General features: G+C 46.2%; 1 pseudogene; it reads right to left on the minus strand.

The window, feature by feature from the left end:
* Positions 1–2593: 2593 nt before the first annotated feature.
* Positions 2594–3598, minus strand: LOC116076526 (annotated as a pseudogene).
* Between the last annotated feature and the right edge of the window lie 2755 nt (positions 3599–6353).

Below are 6353 nucleotides of genomic sequence, written 5' to 3' on the forward strand. Positions count from 1 at the left end.
TGTCCTAGAGGTAAATAGAAATTCCTTCGTGACATATAAGGGAAGAACAAATACAAAATGAAAATTTGGGAAACTAAATTGTGTGTATGAAAATATCTGTTCCCCTTGGATGATTGAATAATGGAAGATTGTGGGTTTTTTTTTTTTTTTTTGAATATGTAAACTTTCCAAACTTTGGAGCAATGCACTAGTCAGCTGTAGCAAGCAATTAGCCAATAGTTACTAATACTTGAGGCCAAATAACTTTTTAAAACATTTATTTACATTATTTATTATGTTTATGTATTTTGTCTGGTGTGAGGTATGAGGTTTCACGTGAACACTATGCTTATGCAGAGGTTAGAGGTAAACTTCAGCAGCTAAGTTCTCTCCCTCTATCATGTATCCCAGGGATAGATCTCAGGTTGTTAAGCTTAGGGACAAGACAAACTCTGTAACCCACTGAGCCTCTTCATTGGTCCACCTAGCCCCTTTTCTCTTTTTGAAACAGGGCCTCACTAAGTAGCCCTAGCTGACCCTTAACTCACTATGTAGACAAACCTAGCTGGTCCACCAACTTGGGGGTGATCCTCCTGTTTCTGCTTCCCCAGTGCTGGGATTACAAGTGTGGAGCACCATGCCAGGTTCTACCTTTCTTGAGACAGGGTCTCACCGTATAGCCTAAGCTGGCCTTAAGCTGGAGACCTTCCTGCCTCGACCTGTCACATGCTGGGATTATATAGATGCTGCCACATCCTATCTTGAACCATACTAGAACCATGATGGAGGCCAAAGATGCCGCGTGGATGACCTGCCAGAATGTGGGAAGCAGTGAGGAAGAATGGGATCCAGTTGTATCGACACTGTAATCAGCAAAGGGGTGTTTTACTCTGTTTAGCCATTTAAGCAGGCTGGCAAGAAGGGATCACCAGATGCGTGCATCCTTGCCTCCTGTCTTCCTGACTGAGCCTCACACCTGCTGCTCACTCAGCCTTCCTGTGTGTCTGCACTCATCACTTCATCCCCTTCATAGGTCCACTGCCAGGAGCAGGGGCAGAGCCCCAGAAGGCAGGCCTAATGACCATTGCCAGGTTTACTCTTCTTGCCAGGGCAGAAAACTCTGTAAAATCTTGGGAGTTGGGGAGCGTCCAATGTTACCAAGGGAACCACTTCATGGCAGTCCTCCTGAAAGCCTCTTGTGGGTCTGTGGCCCATGCTTGAGGTCCTAGCACTCAGGAGACTGAGGCAAAGGATGGAAAGTTCTAGGCCAGTCTGCGATACATAATTGACATTGTTACCAATGTCATTGTGCCGAGATCACAGCACTGCCATCAAGTCTGGTTTATGTGGTGCTGAGGGTGGAACTCAGGGATTTGTGCATTCAAGGCCTGTACTCTTATCAACTGAGCCACAGCCTGAGCTCTGCTGCAGATCTCTAGTCTCTTGGTTTTACACATGGCCCCTGTGTGGCATTCTGTATCCTTTTAAAGACACCCCTTGCTATGTCATCTGTCACAATCCCCCAGCCTCAGCCTCCCTGGATTACAGGCCTACCCTTCATTTGTACCTCGACCATTGAACATGCTGCTTCATCTAGGCCCAACCTACTCACACAGTCCAGTAGCCCCAGGAGAGGGATTTGACTTGTCGAGCTTGTGATCAACAATACAGATGCACGGGCCACACCCAGGAACTCAACCTCCAAGGCTTGTCACAGTTAATAGGCTGCACACTTAGCAATGCAAGTGGCTAGTGAAAGAAAGATCAAGGGCAGGCACACTGTCCCCAAGATGAACAGGGCCGAGGTAATACCTCCCTATGCCACCACTGGAGAAGAATCTGAGTAATGGGGACAAACCTTAGGAGGACAAATAATCTCCTGCTGTTAGGCTCATGCAGCATCTTCTTCCAAGGCCACTCCCTAGATAGATATGGACACAGGAATGTATTCCTCATATTCGAGGGCTTTGTTTTCTCAATCCCACACGACAGAAAAGGTGTGGAAAAACTGGCAATCTGTAACTAACTTTTTTTTCTTAACGGGAAAGTGGAACACCCAGTGCCTTGTGCATGCTAGCCTTCTCTCACTGAGGCCCTAGAAACAGGACCTTGACATGAGAACCACGCCCTACAAGCTACATCCCCAGCTTCTGCTGGATCCGAGTCTCACCTGTGCCTTGAGGCAACACAGAAAAACAAATTCCATGCAAGCCCCTGAGAATGAAATCTTGGCATCGGGCAACCAAGTCCAATCTCAGGGTTCAGACGTTACAGAGGAAGCGCCACCCATTATACAGACAGGTGGCGGGGGACAGGGCAAATCTTGCTCAGGGCTTCTGGGCTAAGACTGTCGCAAGTATTCTGGGGATTGGCATCTGAAAGGTAACTTTTAGAAACGAGCAGGCACTCAGGGTTTTCAGGAATCTTTATCCTGGGGCCTTATTCTTGGCCACTGAACAGAGTCTGTTCTGGACTACATGCGAGGGACAAGTTGATCACCCGCCAGGGTAGAGGGTATTAGGAGGGTCAAGAGAACACCACCAGAAGTAGCCAATCCAATCTTAGACTAATAGTTCAAAGGTCAAGAAAAGTAGGTTCCTTGGGCCAGATCCAATTAAAAACGAAAGCAAACAAAGAAGAAGATAAGGAAAAGGATGACATCTTGGGTGCCGTCCCAGCGGGGCCCCTTGTTGGCCTGGTCCTCCTGCTTTTTGCGAAGGGCTTCTTCCCTCAGGGATGGCCGACGCAGATCTCTAGGTAGCTTGTCTCGGTGGTGTGCCTGGTAGAAGGTGTCAAAGTCGAACAGAGTGCCGTGGTCTCAAGGAGAATTCTGAGAGGCATCATGAGGCCTGGGGTATAGGGAGGAGGGCGGGGAGGATTGGTATGGGCCACAGGCATCTTTAGAGGGTCTGACCCCGGGTCCGCGCAGGTCCTGGTCGCTGAGGAGACCTTGGTCATACTTGCTACGGACGGAGGATGGTACAGCCCAGGACCAGTAAGCTTCAGAGATGAGCGCGGTGAGGACACCCAGCAGCTCATAGAGGGCGGTGCTGGGGTAAGTCCTCACTTGCCAGCACAAGCCCGTGACTGAACTTTTTTTTTTTTTGTATTTTAATGATGATGTGCATTTTAATCTTTTACATTTTATTATTTGATCAGAATAATAACCTTGGAAAAGAGATATTATTCACATCAGAATGCACAGCAGGGATCCAGGAATATCTTGTTAGGATATAACAAAAGTTAAAAATCACCCGGGAACCACTGGCCACAGCTTAACCTGTGTCCAGGTGGGAGCCACAATGTCTGGAAACCGGCTTCACTCCAAACACTGGTCTAGTTCCAGGGTCTTCATGGATTCCTGCAGCTTGAGCATTCCTTTTTCCTGGCGCAGGCCGTGCCTCTCAGCCATACACTGAAGCATCCATTTAGCCCGAAGCTTTTGGTTGGCAGAGCCATAAATTAAGACCTCGTTTAGTTTGGAAGATTCCAGAGTCTTCAGCTCAAACATGGACTGGCTCACCTGCTTGATATGAGGCATTCTAGATCTCTGAGGGCCAAACAGAGATTCTAGCACCAGTAGCCCCGGCCTGCCCACAATCTCCACAGCGGCCACCATGTTGTGTGAGGCCAAACAACATAAGGAAAGAAAAAAAAAAAGGCTTATTTAGCTCACAGTTCTGGAAGTTCGAGAGTCCAACACCAGAATCAGCTCAGCCCTTGAGAGACCCTCATGGCCAATATCATCACAGTGATGGCATAAGATGAAAAAAAAAAAAATCACATGGCAAGACAGAAAGCCAGAGGAAGGGGCTCTTCTACCCAGCCTACATCCTCGTGGGGAACACATTCCAACCTTATCCAAACCTTAGGTATCATTTCGAACATGTATGATCTTTGCAGTTGAAAAACTGTTGCTTTTCAAAGGAAGCGGATTTAGGTGTTAGCGGACAACACGAAGATTTAGCCCTGAGTGTGAGCGGGCCATTCCCTGCAGGTGTACTGGAACTGAGTCCTGAAATCAGCCAGGATTACTTCACTGGGAGGAAAAGGTGCCACTTCAGGCAGAAAGGGATGCATACACTAAACAGGCACACTTAGGGGGAACCGGCTTCTCTTTTGTTTGTCATAGGTTGAGGCTCCATTCCGGGGAGGTCACTGAAGGGACTTTCCTGCACCACCAACGAAAACAAGGAAAGTTTGCGAAGATTTCACAGTGGGATAAAAGAGATAGACACCTTCCCTGGAAAGTGCACTACCTCTTTCAAAGTTTGTTCTTTCCCTTGGCCAGCAATGTGGGGGTATAAAAGAATCCTGGAATCTCTTGGTGACAGTAAAACATGCTATCACAGAAGTAAGTAACCAGTACTCCAGAATTCTGTGTTACCAAACTATGATGTTCAGTAGGTTTGGGGGTATTAATTTAACCAGACCCATTAAGAGACATATACTACTTGCTTCCACCATCCATTTGCTGAACTTCAGTCATGTGGCTCTTCATCAAAGCAAAAATGACTAGCAGGGGCTGGTGAGGTGGCTCAGTGGTTAAGAGTATGGACTGTTCTTTCAGGAGACCTGAGTTCAATTCCCACCACCTGCACCAGATGGCTCACAACCATCTGGGTCTCCAGCTCTAGGGAGATACTCTACCTCTGGCCTCCGTGGGCACCTGCACTCATGTGCACATAGAGACACACTTAATTTAAAAATAAAATCTTTTTATTTTAAATGACTAGAAAATCTTTTTTTAAAGTACTTCTCTTAGCTTTTGAGATCACAAGATAATTACATCATTTCTCCCTCCAAATCCTCCCATATAATGATATTCCTCCTTCCCAAATGCAAGCATTTGTGTGATGTATTCAGGACTGACCATTTGGTACTGCATAAGCAATTGGTGCGCTCTTGCCTGGAGAAGGCTATCTCTCCAGCTCTAGGCATTCCTTGCTTGGCTGTCCATCTTTGTGCACTGTTGAGGCTCTGCAGGCTTTCCCTGTTCACATTAGCATATCCATTGTTGTCTTGGTTCAGCTCACGGTTAAAATCCAGTTGGTGAGATCCTATGGGTGTAGTGTCTCCATAAGGCTAGGAAAACTTAGCTTCACTGTGTGCATACATGAGTAAGAACCAAATATTGAACTCTAGGAGGATCTGTCATTAGAAGGGAAAGAAATTCATGAGACATGATTGGTGGACTTCAGTGTCTTTGCTAGCTCGTGGACATTCCTATTCTTTACGTCCCCTAAAAAAGACTAAGAAGTGAATTTTTGTTTGGTTTAGGTTTTTCGAGACAGGGTTTCTCTGCATAGCCCTGGCTGTCCTGGAACTCACTCTGTAGACCAGGCTGGACTTGAACTCAGAAATTCACCTGCCTCTGCCTCCCAAATGCTGGGATTAAAGGCGTGCACTACTACTACCTGGCAGGAAGTGAATTTTTTAAAAAAGGGTTTTATGACACAGGATTTTCCCTGTCCAATTACATGAGGGCAGTGGGAGGCCTGTGATTTGACAGGGAAAAGAGAGGTGGAACTAAAAATTGCAGAGGAGCATCTTGGTGATAGTGAGGAGAAAGGAAGATGGCGACAGACATGAATTAGCATGGCTACGACCAGCCACAGGTTGTTATGATATCATAAATGTTAAAATATCAGGATAATTTGTCTAATCTAGGTAGGCAGCTTTTAATATTATCAGTTGGTTCTGAAATTATTGTATTGCCATCTTGTATATTGAGAATTTATTGATATATAAATCTGATTGGTTAACTATAAGCTATAAGCATCGAGTCTTGTTTTTACTGGGTTACTGGGTATTATGTTATCAAACCTTGAGGATGGAAGATCTATTTGGTTATTAAAATGTGGGACAGAGCAGGCAGGACTCTGCTGGGACATAGTGTTGTGCCCCGCCAGTGCAGGTAATAGAGGGGAAACATGGCCCGGAGCTGGAGAGCTGGGGGGTTGAGAGAAGCAAGAGCATGCAGAGTTGGCAGGCTCATTTTTAAATATTTCCCAAAACAGTTTTATAGCATTTTATCCTCTCATTTAATTCTTACATTAGTCCCATGAGGCTTCTCTTACTATTTTTATTCTCATTTGCCCAAGTCCCCCCAGCAGCAAGAGGAGCCACAGCTGGAATGAAATCTTCCAGATTTCAAAACTGGGTTCTCTTTCAACACTATTGTATTCAGTAACCCCTGTGAGGGAGATTAAAGTCCTGACCCCTGGTGCATGTGGCTTGATTTGATTGCTTGCATTCTTGAAGAAGAGAGAACAGTGTGAGACCAGCAGTTCTTAGAAAGAACTCCAGAGGAAGGGATGGGGAGAGGAGGGGAGAGACGAGAGGGAGGGGAGAAAAGGAAGGAGAAGGGAGGG

This window comes from Mastomys coucha, unplaced genomic scaffold (genome assembly GCF_008632895.1).
Source record: "Mastomys coucha isolate ucsf_1 unplaced genomic scaffold, UCSF_Mcou_1 pScaffold4, whole genome shotgun sequence".
In the NCBI taxonomy this organism is placed as follows: Eukaryota; Metazoa; Chordata; class Mammalia; order Rodentia; family Muridae; genus Mastomys; species Mastomys coucha.